This window comes from Polypterus senegalus, chromosome 12 (assembly GCF_016835505.1).
Source record: "Polypterus senegalus isolate Bchr_013 chromosome 12, ASM1683550v1, whole genome shotgun sequence".
NCBI classification, from domain to species: Eukaryota; Metazoa; Chordata; class Cladistia; order Polypteriformes; family Polypteridae; genus Polypterus; species Polypterus senegalus.
Window position 1 is genome coordinate 119,189,979 of NC_053165.1, and position 19,930 is coordinate 119,209,908.

At 39.3% G+C, this 19,930-nt stretch overlaps 1 protein-coding gene across 1 annotated transcript in view; it reads right to left on the reverse strand.

The window, feature by feature from the left end:
- Positions 1 to 19,930, reverse strand: part of slco3a1 (solute carrier organic anion transporter family, member 3A1) — a 341,510-nt gene that overhangs the window by 243,605 nt on the left and 77,975 nt on the right. The gene's annotated exons all lie outside the window — the stretch shown is intronic.

Sequence of the window (19,930 nt, forward strand, 5' to 3'; positions counted from 1 at the left end):
CTAAACAAAATAATGTACTGTATGTTTTAGGCACATTTTTAAAGTAACAATCATTGCACTTCATCATTTCTCATTTTATAATTGTTACATGTCACAGTTTATGGATTAAACCATTATGTTAATGAAATGATAGTTTAATTATAGAATTGTCAATGCCTAGTAGTAGGAGTAACAGAGAACAATTGTTGGTTAGCATTTCAAAATCTAAAAGTTTTAAGATAAACTTTCATTTTTCATTTTAAAAAAATCACACATTTAAAACTTTTTTATAATATGGCTTGTAAACAAATTATGAACAATAAAGTGGTGTTATTGAAATGCTTGTTAAAATATCAATTTACTAGCCAACCCGCAGCGTACCATACGCCGCATAATCAGGCCGATTTTTTAATGATTTTTAAGCACAGGGAGAAAATTAACATTTGAAAAATCGGTAATGTAATAAATCAGCAAGAAAAGCAACATTGTAACAATGCACGGAACGAACCAACACACAATCGTCTGTGACTGAAAACTGGCGGACCGTCCTCGCACCTTCTCCTGCCAGACAGAGGGATGGGGGTGCACGGCGCGGAGTGTGGAACGGGAGGAGAGGAGAAGAACGTCCATTCAGCTCCGTCCGTTATGCTAATCTGCTGATTTCTCGTTCAGTATGCACTGCCCGCTCATGTGTCCACCTCCAACTCGTCACTTGAGTCGTCGTCTTTACACAGTCCAGATGTACCTGTGACTGACATAGACTTTTCATTGCTCTGTGCGGTTTTGCCTGCTTTTCTATATATAACCCACCAAGACACCTGACCACGGTAGTAGCGAGGTGGGAGGGGGCTGTGTACAAAGGGTTGGGACGCAACCAGTGGGAGTGTATGAGTTGCACTTAGTGGGAATTCCACGGTTTGCAGCCCGAATGGGGTTCAACGGCTTACCCACGCCGGGTAGACACACGCTCAATGTCATGCATAATTATTTATTGAATGCTAAACACTTCTGGAAAGACACAGTTGTCTAAAACAGGTTGGTGTGAGAATACAACAGTAAGCAAATGAAAAGATGGAACTCTGGAGAGAGCAAAATACAACATAATAGTGAACCCGTGGCATAACAAACGACGCATAATTATTTATTGATGGTTGAACACTTCTGGAAAGACACAGTTGTCTAAAAAGGGAGGGTTTGAGGATACAACAGAAAGTGAATGAAAAGATGGAACTCTAGACTTTTCATTGCCCTGTGCGGTTTTGGCTGCCTTTCTATATATAATCCACCAAGACACCCGACCACAGTAGTAGCGAGGTGGGAGGGGGGTGTGAACAAAGTGCAGGAGTATCTAAGAAGACGCATGTTTATCGCGGATGCGAATAGCTGTATGTAGGGTGTAAAACATTTAGCTATGGTGCACGCGGTCGTACGTCGTAACCGAAAAGTCATTTTTAAAGACTGCTTATTTCATTGTGTTTTAACCTCAGTTGTAAAGGATTGTTTTAAGGATCCCATGGGATACCCCTCGCAAACCGTTTCACACACTGCATATGGCGATTCACCTCCGCGAGACACATGCCTCTATGAACAGTCAACGTAGCTCGGAGGTGCATGACATGCACATGACATTAACCTGACCTGCACTGCATGTGGCCTCTACGACAGATGAATATAAATGATGCCATTTTTTCTGTGTTGTCATGTCCGAGTTGGTGGGCGTGGCCCTGCGAGTTGTCGTCGTATCCAATGGTCTTGGGGTTGGTGGGCGTGGCTCCTTCCTGCATGCGCCATAGCTGTCTCACTTGTCAGAGGCTTAGTGAATCCACGCCCCTTCCGGCGTGCTTTCCATGGTTGTCTTGCCTTAGTGAATTATATATATATATATATATAGATATTATGAAATGTTATACAGATCAGGCATGTCAAACACACAGCCCCCGGGCCGCATGCAGCCCGCATGATAGATCCTAGTTAGCACTGAACTTGTACAAAATGATTACTGTCATTTGTGGCTGAATCATTCTGCATCTTTGGCGTTACTTGTTGACTTTTCTTACTTTTGACTTCTGACAAAAGCGCGTTTTCCCATGGCATTATGGTACCAGAAACGTCATCTGCTAGTATAGCCACGAGCCTTGACCAAAGTTAATAAACCGCAATGTCACAACTGAAGTACTAGGCTGCAGCAGCAGGGGTGTCCTTAGGCATGTGCAAACTGTGCACCTACACAGGGCCGCCACGCCAATATATATTGAATATAAAACAGAAGGAAAAAATAATGACATAGCTGACAGTAATGTGGCCGAAAAATATTGTTTCTTATTAGTAAATATAGCATACTAATTAACGTCGCTAGAGTCGGAGCAGTAAGCTATATGTAGTATCATAACGTTCTGCCGTAATGAGAATATCATGGGCCATCACTTGGTTTTCATGTTACGGACACGCACATATAGAAGCGTGTCATGAGCACGAGGCGGCTATGCAGTGTCCACAACGGATGTGGCCATCCTCCGTGCATAAGATACCATACTGACATTGGCAGGCGAAGAGGCCACCAATTCTTTCTCTGCCCAGGGACGCCACGAGCCTAGAGCCGCCCCTGCTAGCCTACACTACTGGCTGGGCTGCCGAGACTGGCCACTGGGCAGAACTGACCATCACGAGTAGTAATAGCCTGCATATTTTCACATTTTTTTGCCCTAGTTTTATGTAATTTTGTGCTAGTATTGTAACGAACAGTTAGTGCAGACTACAGCTGAAGATCTGAAGTGGATGCAAGAAGTTGGTGAGTTGTTTATTAACATATTTTTCTGATTTTGAGTTTGTAAAATTAGTGTAGGTCAGGTGGCTTTTTGCATATCTGCTTATTTTACAATATAAACTTTGAAGTAAACTTAGTAAAGTAACATTTGATTTTTGGAGGATTTGTTTTCCAACTTGAATTACTGAGCAATGAATTCAGTGAGCGTTTTTGCGATTTCAGTTCACACGAACAGGACTTTGCGCTGTTCTCTTACAATGTTGAGAATGCGCCTGAGAATATCCAAATGGAATTGATTGAACTGCAGTCAGATTCTATTCTGAAGACAAAATACAACGAAGTTGGTGTGCCAGGCTTGTATGCTTAACTGTCACCCTCGTATATATAGATCCGTAAGTTGGCATCGAGAGTACTGCCTATGTTCGGAAGCACTTACCTTTATGAAAAATTGTTTTCGTTAATGAAAGCTACCAAAACCCCACATTGCTCAAGACTTACTGTTGAGCACCTTTCATCCCTCATAAAAGTTGCAGCTGCACAAGATTTCAAGCCTGATATTGACGAACTGGTTACTAACAAGAGATGCCAAGTGTCGGGACAAAAGAAATAGATCTCACACTGTAAGACTCCTATATAAGCAATGAATATAATATAATAATATAAGGACCTAGCTAAGAGGCTAAGACTCTAATTGTACGCTGTTGTACGGAGAGTGTATGGAAATAAATTGCTTTTCTTTAATCTTTAAGTGTTACATTTTTTAAAGTTTTCAGTATTGGAAAGAAAGTGTTTCCCTGGACCAGCAGGCAAGGATTTGTCATGAATGGTGATTTGACCCAGAGAAACTAACACAGTCACAGGACTTTAACTTTGTATAATAGTATAATAGTATTTGTTACAGTGAGCCCTGCTGACACACGTATGGCAGTCGCAGTTTGACATGCCTGATACAGATGACCAGACCTGAAATTTGGGCGTGGTGCTGGGGGAGGTCTAGGGGTACCCATAATGCATGCAGCCTATCACAAGCATGATGCCAACAAGTCATAACAGGCAATATTACTCAAACCCAACAGGCAGGATTTTTATTGTAAATACCATATGACTTTAGGTACTACACAGGGTGATGCACATGCTCCTGTCTTCCTACAGATATATGTATACTGCCACAGAAAACATTTCAAATAATAAAAAGAAGTAGAGATGTGAGCCAAAACATAAGCAAAGATTCATAACCGGGAAGTCAAATACACACAGTCATTAAGCCATAAATTAAAATCATAAGTTGACATTGTAAATAAGTTGAACAGATATTGTTTTACCAGGAACACTAACTAAACATATGTTCATTTTTTTATTTCTCCATAAATAGAACGTGTGCGTGACCCTTATATAGGGTGTCCCAAAATTCACGCAAGAAGTAATTTTGATAGAGAACACAGGTTTTTAATTTAAAATTGTACATTTTTAATTGATTCATAAAGTATGCAGTATAGGGTTATGTATGGAATAGCATATAGGGCAAATGACCTCCATGGCTTTGCTGGCACATACGCATTCTTGTCGAAATATTCCATGACCATTTTGCATAAATGTGGCTGTATTTTGTTGATACAGCGCTCAATTTCCTCCTTCAAGGCATGGGTGGTCATGGGCTTGATGGCATAAACCTTAGACTTCAAAAAACCCCAAAGAAAAAAGTCCAACGGCATTAAATCGCATGATCTTGGTGGCCAATTCTGATCACCAAAACAGGAAATTACACGACCAGGAAATGACTCATGCAGTAATTGAATTGTTTGGCATGTGGCACCGTCTTGTTGAAACCACATGTCGTCCACATACATATCTTGCAATTTAGGCACAAAAAGCTGGATTATCATGTCGTGATAGCAAGCACCATTAACTGTTACTGCCTGACCAGCCACATTTTAGAAGAAGAATGGCCCGATGATGCCTCCAGCCCAAAATCCGCACCAAACAGTGACACGTTGTGGATGGATTTGTTTCTCAACAATCACTCGTGGATTTTCTGAACCCCAAATGCGACAAATTTGATGATTAACGAAGCCATCAAGATGAAAATGAGCCTCATCGCTGAAGATGATTTTGTTTGAAAAAGTTGATAAAATTAAATCACTATTCCAACCATATTTTGTACGAAAATTGCGAACTGTAGCCGCCAAACCTTCATTATTTTTAAAATATTGCTCAACAATGAAAACACGTTGTGCTCCATTTTTAATAACCCTGAACTGTGAGCTGTCACGCTGTCTTTTTTTTGTTGGCAACACTTTACTGCACAAATGGCTCCAAATTCAAATCTTGCGTGAATTTTGGGACATCTGCTACCTGCAGGATGATGATTTTGTTTTGGTCATGCAATTTCATGTTGATTACCTAGAAACACAGTAAAAACCACTCCATAAAACAGCAACGCCCTCTACAACCAAAACAGCAACAAAATCAATACAAAAATAGATCAACTATACATTTTATAAACACAAAAAAAATAAAAAAAAAAAAACAATGGAAGATTTGAAATCCTCATGTTCTAATAATAAGATCAAATGGTGAATCAGAAAACCATAGCAAAGCAACAAAAAAAAATCATATTTACTGTATAACCAAATTATAACAATATATAGGATGCAATATTTGAAATATTTATTTAATTTGCAGGTTCTGTGATATTACATATGTAAGCAATGAGGAATTAAATACACTATTAAAAACAGATGTTAAAATGTACACCATCTTCAAGGGACTGGTGAAACTGTCACAGTAAAGCCGAAAATTTGGGAGGAGCTAAAACAGCCTCAAACTAGATAAATTAAGTTTACGTTTGCTACACTTCGACAGAATGTGTGCTACTGTGCACCTCCAATATTCTGGAAATCCCTTATGTAATGATATGTGAAGGTCCCAGCCCCTGCTTATTTTGTCTACTGCTGCAATCCATGGAATCCATTTGTTATAATTTCAGGTTTTCTAATATCCAATGTTCAAAAATGTTCAAACATTTTTAGCATTTTTAACAACTGTTTCTAAGAAATACAAAATCGCTTGAGGTTAAACGATAGAATATCAGCATCAATGACTAAGTAAAAGAATCACATGAAAAGTGGTTTAGTGGTTTAATATAGAGGTAACTGGAACAAAACTACAAAAACAGCTTGGAAAGTGAGTCATATTAGCTTAATAGCTTATTAGCAATATGTGACGGCCATAAAAGAGTTCTAACAATTAGCATCTTGATGTGAGTTTTCAAAACCAATACAAATGAACTAACAAAGTTCATAATGGGGCAAAAAGTTGGCTTTAATTGCAGGTACATTTAGATATCAAGGGCAAAAGTCAATCAGTCAGTCATTCTCCAACCAGCTATATCCTAACACAGGGTCACGGGAGTCTGCTGGAGCCAATCCCAGCCAACATAGGGCACAAGGCAGGAACAACTCCCAGGCAGGGCACCAGCACACACACACACACACACACACACCAGGGACAACTTAGGACCGCCAATGCACCTAGCCTGTCTTTGGGCCGTGGGAGGAAACAGGAGCACCCAGAGGAAACCCATGCAGACATGGGGAGAACATGCAAACTCCACACAGGGAGGACCAGGGAAGCGAACCCAGGTCTCCTTACTGTGAGGCAGCAGTGCTACCACTGCGTCACCATGCTGCCCTAGGGCAAAAGTCTAAAAATTAATTACTGTAAGTCACCTACATGCAAACCTTCAAGTTACGAACATTCAAAGATGCAAACATGCATATCCAATATATTAAAAATGCATTTAAATAAGTGAAAAATTAAATATTGTAGCGTAACTTTTTAACTAAATTTTGCAGCAGAATGTAATTTAGTTTGCATGTCTGGAGCTATGTGGAGAGCAAAACCCATGCTATTATTGTGTACATTCTCGGTCACATGCCTGCATTCTCTACAAGTGGTTGTGCTGTTGGCTGTATCTCTATTTACTTTGAGTTAACGCACTTTATTTCATCCTGAAGATGTCCAGAATTAAGTGCAAAAGAAGCGGTGATGTAGCTGGTACTGCTAAGAAGTGGCAGGTGATAATAATGGAAACAAAAGTGAAAATAATTGAAAGAGTAGAGTCAGGTGAAAAGATGGTCATCATCGCTCATTCATATAACATGAACCTTTCAACCATCGACACGATTCTAAAGAACAAGGACAAGATCATGGAACATTTGAAGTCTTCTGTGTCGATGATGTTGACAGTACTAGTAATATCAAAGCAGCATAGAAAAGTGATGGAAGAGATGGAGAAGCTTCACAGTATGTGGATCCAGGATCAGCATCAGCATTGAGTACTGTTCAGCTTAATGCTAATTTAAAAGAAGGATAAATGCCTTTATGAAAACTTAAAGAAGAAACACGGTGTAGAATCAGAGGGAGCATCTTTTAATGGAGAACAGGTAGGTTACGCCTGTATATGTAGGCTACCTGATAGCGCAAACCGCAATATTACCTGATGTAAAACAATGGAAACAAAAATTAACTTTCTGATGTTTATTGTTAAAATACACATGAAATATGTAACAAAATGCAAATACTGTATTAACTTTTAAAAGCATTTTCGTATGTACAAATAGCTGTACATATACATGTTTTCTATAGGAGTTGAGGGTGGGGGGTTGCATTGTTTTCACTGGTTTCCTTTGCTGAACTTACAAAAAAATCGGACTTGGGAACACAATCTTGGAACAGAACTCATTTGTATATAGGGGGCTTACTGCACATCATTTGTCAAACTTGGATAAACTGCATTGCCAAAGAGAAACAGTGATCACAGGTCAGAATCCACAGACAGGGATAGATAGTTTCTAAATGCCACTACAGCACAGCATCAAAGATTACCACAGAATGATCAAGTCCCACCAAAAAGTGTACAGTCTGTAAGCTTCATAAACCTGGAATTTATGGCATGCCTGCATTTGAGAGAATGCTTATATCCAAAGCCAAAACATGAAAATGCATAACCTAATCTAAAGAAAACAAAACCTGGGCCTCTGAGCAAACAAAAAAACCTAATATGGACTAATGAGTCTCCTTTCACCTTGTTTCCTGCATCAGGACAGATTTACATTTGGAAATGGCCAAAGGAGGCTTTAAGCCACCAACATCTCTTGCCAAATGTTAAACGTGGTGGATGGTAAATAATGGTTGTCAGCAATCTCATGGGTGTCATTAAGTCCTTTGATTGCTCTCAATGGTCATATAATGCGTAAGGAACATAGGGCCAATTTACAGTAGATCGCCTTATGGTGCAAACAATGTTCCCTTCATGATGTTCTGCTGTTCCAGGATGATAATTCCCCTAAACATTGTGCTAAACTACTGCAATTCAAAAATGGCTTCAAGGAAAGATTAAATCAAATGCCTTCCATGGCTAAGGCAGTCACAAGGTCTAAATATCATTAAACCTTTAAGGGAATGAATTAAATTTTCACCTTTTTCAGTCCTCAAAGAACTGGAGGCCTTTCCTTGTGAAGAACAGTACGATATGCCAAAACACTCGGTTCAGGACTTGCAATAAGATGGAAGCTGTTCTGAAGGAAAAAGGTAGCCCTACCCCTTGTTAGGTCCTTGACATCAGTACAGTATATTGTTACTTCAGATGTTATTTTGTTTACCTCCTGTACTTTCTAATGTACAATTATTCTCATTATTTTATTTTTTTGCTTTTGAGAATAGTGTATATTAATTTATTATTCTGAAACCATTTTGCCTGCTTTAGTTCTATGTACTACTCCAGTGCCCTCATCAGAAAATTAGTATATTTTAAAACATGAACAAAATGTTTCAACAAGCTCTGAAAGGCTTAGTACTGCTGCAGCGATGTGAAACAGAGCCTTAAAGCACTGAGTGCAATGGACACCGCATATCACACCAATGTAATAGAAGAAATGACTGCCTTTCACACAAACAGAGTTTACAGAACAAGCTGAAGCGTGGTGTGAGTGGCTTGATAGACAAGAAGAGATTAAGTCGCCAATCCCACCACTCTTGGGTGTCACGCCCTGTCTCCACACTCGCAGAGATTTAACTGAAACTGATCTCTCTCTAAATGTTACTTTATTACAGAAGTTTATTGAATGCAAGCGGAGCATGAAGAAATACTGTCCAGACTGGTATATTTCACAGCAGTGCACAGATGAGTTTAAACTAGTGAAATCTTAAAATAAGCAGAATTCCCACCCCTCCACGGTCACCCCAATCCAGCACTGCCTGTTGTAAAGCATACCTTCAGACCTGCTGCCTGGCGCGGTGGCATAACTACAAGCATTTATTTATATGCGGGAGTTCAGTCATTTAGGGACTTATAGGTGCAGTCTGAACCAGTTTGAGAATAATGGCAGACATTTTATCTCAGCAGAAGCCGAATGCTTCAGGCATTAGTAAGTGTTATGCATTCCCAAGGGTGCGGCGGAGATACATTAAGCACTGAGGAGCTTTTCCCTATTTCATAAGATGCCATTTCATAAAGGGAGAATGGCCTGCAATTGTTTTAATAACTGCTTAATTTAAGAGCCCATTGTATATTTGTGCGTGTTTCAAATGTCAATAATCCTTGTGTGCCGAGGATTTATTTCATTACATTTTGAATGTATTGACATCTTTATTACAAAAAAGACAACAAAAAGCAGTAAACTAAACTGATGAATAAAAGCAATGGAGTACAAGCTACAAAGGTCAACCACCTTCTGCATCAGGGTACATCTGGCAGCAAGAACATAAACCAGCAGATACAGATATAGCATGTTACATGCAAGGTTTATAGGGTCATCGCTGTCATGTGTGCAGAGTACAGTGAAATTCTTACTTGCATGTGCCAATCAACTAGTCACAAATCTCCAGTGCCGTGATTAGTGAGTACCTCGTAATGTCTGTCTTCCTTAACTTAAATGATTAGCTTACCAGGTGGGGTGCAGATCATTGAAAAAATACATTTTAACGCTTATCTGAAATAAAGATAGACAATGACATGCTTGACTGAGATAATAAATCACAAGGTACAGAGTGAAAGCTAAAGAGAAAAAATAGCAACCTGAAAATTGTGAGAAACAGCAGTAAAACATCATACTATATACTGTAAAACGACAAAATAATTTCCCCAAAAATAACTTGAATTTAGCAAATTACAAGCAATATTTGTAGGTCCCTAAAGAGATTCTTAAATTCTATTTATAACACAGTTCCTGTCTTGAATGTGAGGTTTGAAGCATGATAACGAAATTACAGGAAGCTACAATAATGCTTAAGGAGTCTGTGTCATTCCTCACCAGTGGAAGGAAAAGTTTCTAGACACAAACTATTTTTAGGTGGCCATTAAACATTAATAAAGCACAGGATGTGATGAATATCAAAACTGTGGATGTTAGACCAGAATATCAGGAAGAAATGAGTAATATGTTAAGTATCGGGTTTCTACAGCAAAAGAATATAAGATTAAGATTTTAATAATACTGGCATTATAATTACAGCCATTTAGCAACAGAGACTGCGTCCACCCTTGGCCTACAGTCCTGGCATTGACTGGACATCAAACGACCTAACCAACTGAGCTAAGAACTTGTGGACTGTAGTATATTACATCTGGATTTTGAACTTTCTAACTAATATACCTCAGTATGTGTGGACTGGCAATATCCTATCTGGGTAGTGTTCTGACTCAGCCCCCTTCTCTAATTCTTGCTCTGCTTTAACTGATTAGCTAGACACAGCTTCAACTCCATCATTAAATTTACTGATCACCAATAATGATGAGACAAATAAAAGAGAAGAGGTCTACCTGCTGACTCAGTGGTGCCAGGATAGATAGATAGATAGATAGATAGATAGATAGATAGATAGATAGATAGATAGATAGATAGATAGATAGATAGATAGATAGATAGATAGATAGATAGATAGATAGATAGATAGATAGATAGATAGATAGATAGATAGATAGATAGATAGATAGATAGATAGATAGATAGATAGATAGATATAAACAGTCTCAACCTTAATGTCAGCAAAACCTAGGAAGCAGAACTCTGACATCTACATTGGAGAGGATACTGTTGAAAGAGTGAGCAGTTTTAAATTTCTTGGACTGACTATCACCAATGGACTGAACACCATGGCTAATGTCAGGAAGGCTCTCCATTGTCTCTAATTCCTCAGACATCTAAGGGCCAGCTCACCTTATCATTGTTTGTTCTCATAAACTTGTCCGAGTGCAAATTGGATTCCAACCTTAATAGCTGAATCACAACCTGCTTGGTTCAATATTGTAAGTATTGCTGTGTATTATGCATAAAATGGACTTAAACAGTGGTGTAATAACTTTAACCTGGGAGGGAAGCTTAATTGTAATCATAATCAGTTTCACATATTATTTTCTTCTATGACCTATCTCCCAATTTGGCCCTCATGCTCACAGTTTTAACAGAAAGTGGACACATAAACTATGTAACAAGCTGAGCGAAAGAAGATTTTGCATAAACCAGGTGGATAGCTTAGGTGGGGTTGTCCCAACACTGCACCATTACACATTTTTATTTTGACCAGTGCCACAGTCTCTCATGCTATACCACCCTTTCTGAAAAGAACTGCTGTTTCTGACACCAGTTCTAACTAAGGAATTCTTTCATCCTTATCTTGTGCTGCAGATATCCACCCCCTCAGATGTGACTGACACCAGGACCTTGTACTCTCAGCGATGTTATAAAATGGACACATAAACAATCTATCCAGCAAAGCTAAAAGAACTCTACTACTAAAAGTGCTATCACTTTTATTTCTTTAAAAGTGTTCATTTTACCATAAAAAACATGCAAATAGCATGTTAGAAAGGGATATTGCACCTTCAGATATTTTTAAAAAGTTTTCCATAAATTTATTTTGGGTGGCATTATGACACATTTCTTAGCACTGTCACCTAACAGCTTCAGAGTGTGTTGGGTTTAAGACACAGACTTCCCATTGTCTGTGTGATGTCTGAACAGACTTTCACTGTTTGCATGAGACTCCTCTGAGTATTCTAGTTTATTCCCAAAGATATACATGTGACTCTAAGTGGATCCAGTATGTGTGGATATGTGCATTAATTGACAATAATAGTAATAGACAAGCACCCAAAGTGGTGTTGGTTGCTGTTATGTGCCCAGTCCTGCTAGAATAAGATCCGACACTCTCCAACATTGAACTTGATGGGTGGGTTAGAAAACAGATTTGAAATATACACACATTTAATTTTATAAGCTATTTATGATTTTTTTGTCTAAAACTTTTTTGGCCTTATTTATCAGCCATACTTGTGTAAATATGGCCTTGGTGATCGGTATATCTTGTAGTATTTAAGTATTTATTCCAATTTAGGGTCTCGTTTATCAAGCTTAGTTATTGAGTTGACTTAGTAAAAACATTTACTACATTTTTTTTTTTTCCCATCATAGTGTTTTGACAGTGAAACTGTTCTCTGTGAACATAGCTATAAAAGATTATTTGCTTGATATGCATCCTTTAATCACAGAAAAAACAGAACCAATGTTGATGATAATGCATTACATTTTAACTTGCACCAATCTGTCAAAATTATAAATTTGCAATACCGCCTTGAACATAGTTTATATACTGTCAAAGACATTCTGTGATCCTACCTGCTTCCGATAGTGTAAAACTATATACAGTTTCATGAAGAAGTACACATGTCAATCCACATCGATGCTGTGAGACTCATATCTTTATGTAGCCACTGTTTCATTAGCACAGTACAAAGTTCTCTATGCAACACAAAACAATCTGCGACAAGAGATCAGTCACAAAGGGCAGCCCTTCTTCTGACAAGGCATGGAGCAATGAATGTGACCTTCTAGAACTAGTGCAGCATGGTGTAATTTTGTCATTGGTTTTATAATGAATTCTATGTCGATTTTTCTGACTACCAACAATACCCTTTAATTGATTGTGTCCAATTCATGATAGGTTCAAGCCATGAATCCAGGACAGACCCAGGCTGCCCACAAATCTAAGCTTGGTTAAACAGTGGTAAGGAATTGGCCACAGAGTGCATTTTTGGCAAACATGTTAATATCTACCTAAAGAGCTCCAAAATTAAAGGTTAGTGACAGTTTTGTCTGGAACAGCTCCTTTAAGGTCTGATTATATTAAACTGTACCATGATTTTTTCTGTCTTTAGTACATCTACTATTAACCAGATTTAATGGTCAAATCCTTTAATGGATTAGGGTCCCACCCATGGTAGGTTCAGGTGTTGATTCCAGGGCAGACTCTGACTGCCCCAAATCTAAAATGGTCAGATTGAGCTAAACAGTGGTGAGGTATTAATCACAGAATGTATTTTGGCAAAAATGTTAATAAGGAGTTCCCAACAGTTAGTGAAAGGTTTGTCTAGAATGGATCCTTTTATGCTAGTTAGGTTAAATTGTGTCAGGATTTTTTTACATGCGCTACAGTACTAAAAGAGTTTGTGCAACACACTTAAATACTGAAATAGATAAATACAAGCTTACTCCACATTATGAAGCTAATCCATTTTAGAAAACCCTTTCAAAATGGTGAATTCTCATAAAGCAATTTAAATGAAAAAAACATTTAAGCATTCCCTGGCCCCAAAAATAACACCATGATTAACACTGAAATACTGTATATATAAATTGGCAGTATTAGCTTATTAATAATGTTATTCATTAAATTAAAAGCCTAGTAAGACAAAGCCCTTCATTAAATGATGTTTAATAAAGCTGTTTACTTTTGCTTTATCACTTGAAGATGCACATTGAAAAGGATGTCCATTTCATCTTTTGTGGGGTTATCCAACTACTGTACTTCAAATTACTATCTTTTTAGGAGTATTGATACTCAGGATAACTTGAGAAAACAGATGAGTGACACATCTGACAGAGTCAATGAACCATAGCACATCAACATGCAAGTACACCTCGCTGCAGTCTGCAAAATCCAGCTCCGTCCTGTTTGAACAGTCCCTCAACTTAGCATCAGCTCTTAGAATGACAGAGACTGTGATTGCATGTCAGCAACATCTAGTTCTTCCACAAGCAATAAACCTACAGCCAGTTCCACAGGCTGCAGCAAGGTGTACTTGGAATGAATGTGAAGATAATCAGATGTTAGCACTAGCCTCATGGGTTTGGAAACCGCCCCAGACATGCTTTTCGTAAAAGTGAAAATTTCACTTCATTGTGGTTAATAAGACATAAAAGGGTGTAAAAAGGCTTTCTCCATATAAATACATTTTCACAAAGTTGTTTATAATTGGAGGATGTCTATAAAAAGAATTGAAACATGATTGTTATTTGTTATGAAGGGACAACTGGTTGTCAAAAGTTAGCTGGAGAAGAGATGGCAACAAGATGGCACAGGACAGCAATATTAAAGGCAGAAGAATCCACTGAGGAAGAGCAGGTCCGCGACTGAGAAATTAGTGGCTCATTTTAAATAAGTAATCGTGTCACACGAAGGTGCAGGCTGCAATAGGGGACAGTTGTGTGCGAGTGCATTTTGTTTTGTGGTTAATTGGGGAACTGGCTGCCCACTCCGTAAGCACATGTAGAGGTGGATGGTTCAGTCAGATACCTTAATGATGCCACGGAGAGAGCAGCTCCTTGTACCTGTTATCAATTAGGAAGTAGAGGATAAAGGAGCCTGCAAGGGACAGAAAGAAAATTGAGCAGAAAAATGAAAGGAAAGGAGGTTAAAGGAAGGAGAGAGAAAGGCAGGAGTAAGAATGAGCTGGTGTTAGACCTGAGGAAAAAGGAAGCAGACAGGAAGGTGAGCTTCAGGAAGGAGCATATGGCCAGTACTTAGCAGGGGGCTGAAAGATCAATCCTGTTGAGCAGCCAGGTAGCAGGAGCAGTCATTGTGCTCAGGGTGTGTTCTCGCAAGGAGGAGCCAGCGATTATCAGCAGTAGGAGTACAGAACACTGTTACTGGGAGACTCACTGTGGAATGCCGTGAGATTGGCAGTGGGGACACAGGACATAATAAAAGGGTGTATGCACCTATTTGTTTGACATCTCTCTGGCTGCAAGATCTTAATAGGATAAGCCAGAGAGATATCAGTTTTATAAGGGAAGCATTAGGGGCTTGATTTTAAAGGAAAGACTCCTACCTGTGTTTTTAACCTCATTTTAATGGATTTATTCGTGGCTAGTTTTTAATATCCATTACCAAGGACTTTTTATGGATTATTTTTTGAAGATTTGCACTGGACTTGTCAACACTGTTTTGTGTTGGTTTGGTTTTTAATAAAAGCACTTCTTTACTTTCATGCACCTGCCGCTTGCTTTGTGTGATTGTCCTCATCCGCTGGCTCATCCCTCGGGTATTTTATTGGTGGTAACGGGTTCAAGGGGCTCCCTGAAGCAGCTGGGAGTTGGAGCCAACCTGCACTTCAAATCAATGCTGCTTATGTTCTTACATCTCTACACGGCAGTTTACACAAATTGATACCAAAATGGTGTAGTAAAAGCTATATGATTTGTAGCCTCCCTGGGGGCCGTAGTTTGAGTAGGGGGAATTATGGGCAATGGTTGGAAAACTATATACTGTAACTCTTCCAAGCTACTAAGGGTGAACAGACCTAGCATAGAACAGAATGGAACCATATTATTTTTAACAAGACAAGTAGTTCAGAATAGAGTAAGTTAAAGGCAGGCAATGGGCCCAGAAATTCTTAGCTTGGAATATATCACAGATCTAAAGACAGCTCAGAAATAATTCTGGAGCTTGGCACAGAAGTAATGCAAGGTTGGAGGTTAAAGCTCACCCCTTACCAGGGCCCCTTTACCTATCAAATACTCTTTGGCATGGCAGTTTACAGAAAGACAGGAATTGTGAGTGAATTTTTCATTATGATATTGAGATTAACGGCATACCTGAAAGACATACAGGCTAGGTTAACTGACAGCTGTGAATTGGAACACTATGCGTGAGAGTGGGGGTTATGTGAGAGTGCCAAGCGATGAAATAGTACCACCCAGGATTTGCTCCTACCTTGCATTCACTGCTACTAAAAGAGATATGAGCTCTTTATGCCATGGGTAAACAGGTTAAAAGATGGATGGATGAATGGAGAGAGTGAGGGATAACCTAAGAAACGAAGGGCCTGTCGCTGCATTTTGTAGTAGTAAAATATACTTGTTGTATATTGTTATTCATTTATTTTACAATACTGTGACTATTAAAACTTTTAAGTACTCTCATGCAAGTTTTCAAATAGCATATACAATCATGTATGAGGCACCATATGGTAGCAGAAAGTCACGTTCGATGATGTTACTCCATTAAGCCAGGAGGCACACAAGAAATTTGGTGAAGAATGTCAGAAGAATATACTTAATTTGTTTCTTTGCCAGCAAACGAGCCAATACTGAGAAGCTCTTTGTGAAATTTTCAAAATATGCAACAGGACGCTTGAGGCTGTTTGAAGGCCCTAAAGCTACTTTATCAGGTTGGCTTTCTTCTCAAACAGGATTTATGGAACTGAACAACGACATGTTCTACATATTTAACCATGAGCTATTCCAGCACATTGAAACTCGATCCTTGTTTAAACACCGCCCATGATAGGTTACAGTCACTTTTGCATGCCAATGATATTGCAGAGGTTATTTTTATCTCTTCTTTTTATGTAGGGCCAACTGCACAGCCCTTCATTTAAACAGAATTCTAGTTTTTTAATGTCTGTAGCAGGAGCATGAAGCAACCTGCTGAGTCACAAGTTGTATGAAATTATGAAGCAAAAATTCCCTTAATATTTTGCTTTGGAAAAGCTTGTTAAATGCTGGAGTGCCTGTAAAAAACACACATTAAATATAAAGATGCTCTTGGGACAAATTATAAATGAACGCCATTTCAGAGGCAGCTACTTCATCAGCAGTTTTAGATAGCTAATTAGTTTCTACAAATACGTGTATTTTCTCAGATTCTTTAGAAGAACCTGAACGTGTATCCTTTGCAAATCTAATTGGCTCTATTTCTATCCAAAGTGCATATCTACAGTGGGTAAGTCTAAATTAATAGTCAAAAACGTTTTGTGTACTCATGATAATCTCACTTTGTAAAAAGGCTCAAGAAGCTTGCTTTAGCTGAATTGTTTTTCTTTCACTTTATGTGTACACATATGCCACATACAACACAATAAGGCAGATTTACTGAAATCATTTTCAGAAATCCCTGCAGAGGAGTGCAGTGCCTCACTTGCTTTCACTACTCTAAGTGGAGTCAGCTGCTGGGGCATTCCCAGTTTTTATTAGATTATTTTTTATTTTTTAATTTTAAATCCAGATCCACTTGGTAGAAAACACACACATTTAGAGCATGTATAGGACATGATGAAACTGTAGTTTAAATGAAAACAAATGGCTTCACAAACAGTTTGACATAGTTACTGCCTTAAATGTTGCAGTGGTGGTACAAACAATTAGGAAATGCTGATATGCTTCCACGGCTTTGCATTTGTAAATATTAAGAGTTCCCAAAACAATGAACAGAGGAATAAAAATTGTAATGTGGGCTCCATCATGTTTGAGAGACATTTAACAGTAAACTTTACAGCCAGAACTTCATACCATGGTGGTAATGTCATGGCTTATGAAAGTTGGAAATTCTTGCCATTATTGAAGAAGCCATGAATTCTGCTCCACAGAAGTAGACTCTTCAGGAGAATATTAGAAGATCTGTCTAACCTGAAGATGAAGTGCACACAGCAAGATCTGAACTCTCCAAGTAAGTGAACACCAATATGGATGAAGAACATGAACATTATAGGTCTGGGATGGCCTAAGTCAAAGTCCAAGCTGAAATCCCATTTAAATACTGCGGAAGGGTTAGAAAGAGCTGTTTATTCTCAAAAAGCTACAAATCTACTAAGCTGAAGCAGATGTGTTAGAAACTGTAGGCAGAAAGTCTGATGCAGTGTGATAGATCAGCCAATGGCTGCAGGAAGCAGATGGAGTTATTGTTCATGAAGATGGTAAGTAAGAACAGTAGTTGGTACTGCTGCCCAACAGATACAGTAACTTGGATACATATTCTGCACCCATACTTCCTCCACTTAGAGTCTAAACATTCTCTGTGTCTGGTTCAGTTGCTTGGCAACCCTAGCGTGGCCTTGTATGGGTTAGACCCTCTGATGGACTGGTGTCCTACCAAGAGCTGGCTCTTACTGCAAGAGAAAGATCCTCACACTATCCTGAACTGTATAAAGTGGGTGTGAGAATGTTATGCTATATAAAAGAATTCAGAAAATTAGACAGGTGACACACTCTTGGCATTGACCCAATGTGTGTTCGTGTGAAAAATTAAAGTGCATGGTCTAATAGCAAATCCCAGCATATTTCAGCGTTTCTATATCAAGAAATTCAAACAAATTAAGTTGTTAAGGGAACGTTGCATGCCCTTTCCTGGTAAACACTTTCTGTGTGCCAGGCAAAAATCGACAACATGGTAAGTGTAGCACATGTAACACCGGTTAGCATTCCTCAGGCTAAAAATGAGCTTAAATGATTATGAAAGACTAGCCAACCCGCGGCATACCATACGCTGCATAATCAGGCCGGTTTTTTAATGATTTTTAAGCACAGGGAGAAAATTAACATTTGAAAAATCGGTAATGTAATAAATCAGCAAGAAAAGCAACATTGTAACAAAGCACGGAACGAACCAACACACAATTGTCCGTGACTGAAAACTGGCGGACCGTCCTCGTGCCTTCTCCTGCCAGACGGAGGGATGGGGGTGCACGGCGCGGAGTGTGGAATGCTAAACACTTCTGGAAAGACACAGTTGTCTAAAACGGGTTGGTGTGAGAATACAACAGTAAGCGAATAAAAAGATGGAACTCTGGAGAGAGCAAAATACAACACAATAGTGAACCCGCAGCATAACAAATGCTGTATAATTATTTATTGATGGTTGAACACTTCTGGAAAGGCACAGTTGTCTAAAAAGGGAGGGTTTGAGGATACAACAGAAAGTGAATGAAAAGATGGAACTCTAGACTTTTCATTGCTCTGTGCGGTTTCGGCTGCCTTTCTATATATAATCCACCAAGACACCTGACCACGGTAGTAGCGAGGTGGGAGGGGATTGTGAACAAAGTGCAGGAGCATCTAACAAGACGTATGTTTGTCGCGGATGCGAATTGCTGTATGTAGTGTGTAAAACAGTTTGCTATGGTGGACGCGGTTGTGCGTCGTAACCGAAAACTCGGTTTTTAAAGACTGCCTACTTCATTGTGTTTTAACCTCAGTTGTAAAGGAATGTTTTAAGGACCCCATGGGATACCCCTGGGTTTTGGTTGCTTTTCTATATATAATCCATGAGTGGGAGTGTATGAGTCACACTTAGTGGAAATTCCACGGCTTGCAGCCCGAATGGGGTTCAACGGCTTACCCACGCCTCTCTGCGCTGGGTAGACACACGGTCAATCTCATGCATAATTATTTATTGACTGCTAAACACTTCTGGAAACACACGGATGTCTAAAACGGGTTGGTGTGAGAATACAACAGTAAGTGAATGAAAAGATGGAACTCTGGAGAGAGCAAAATACAACACAATAGTGAACCCGCAGCATAACAAACGCCGCGTGGCTCAGACGTGCATGTGGACTTTCACCACAGACAAAAGGGACTAACTGGGTGATCAGTGAGTTTTTGCGTCCGGGCAAATGGGCAGGCAGTGTGAATGCCTAGAGAGCGAGGGTAGACGCCGGCCGGTGAAAAAGGAGTGTTGGTGGGCAGGAAAACGTCTTCCGTGTTCCCGCAGGAGCATCTAAGAAGACGCATGTTTGTCGCGGATGCGAATAGCCGTATGTAGCGTGTAAAACAGTTTGCTATGGTGCACACGGTCGTTCGTCGTAACCAAAAAGTCGGTTTTTAAAGACTGCTTTACTTCATTGTGCTGTAACCTCAGTTGTAAAGGATTGTTTTAAGGATCCCATGGGATACCCCTCGCAAACCGTTTCACACGCTGCATATGGCGATTCACCTCCGCGAGAAACATGCCTCTATGAACAGTCAACGTAGCTCGGAGGTGCATGACATACACATGACATTAACCTGACCTGCACTGCATGTGGCCTCTACGATAGACGAATATAAATGACGCCATTTTTTCTGTGTC